The sequence below is a fragment of the Solanum tuberosum genome, unplaced genomic scaffold (genome assembly GCF_000226075.1).
Source record: "Solanum tuberosum cultivar DM 1-3 516 R44 unplaced genomic scaffold, SolTub_3.0 scf00154, whole genome shotgun sequence".
Taxonomy (NCBI): domain Eukaryota; kingdom Viridiplantae; phylum Streptophyta; class Magnoliopsida; order Solanales; family Solanaceae; genus Solanum; species Solanum tuberosum.
Genome location: NW_006239079.1, coordinates 314,125 through 314,331, shown reverse-complemented (window position 1 = coordinate 314,331; position 207 = coordinate 314,125).

Sequence of the window (207 nt, the reverse complement as noted above, 5' to 3'; positions counted from 1 at the left end):
GTATGCCTTTTATGATATTATGATTATGAGTTAACATCATGTTTTAAACAATTTTCCTTTTTCTTTATATTGCACTTATTTTAAACTGCTTTATATTGAAATGAGTTGAGTTATGTTGAGTAGAGTTGAACCAGGTAAGTTCTTCAGTTTCTTTCAAGCTTATGTTATGCTTTAGAATTCCCCTTACATGCTCGTACATTCCACGTA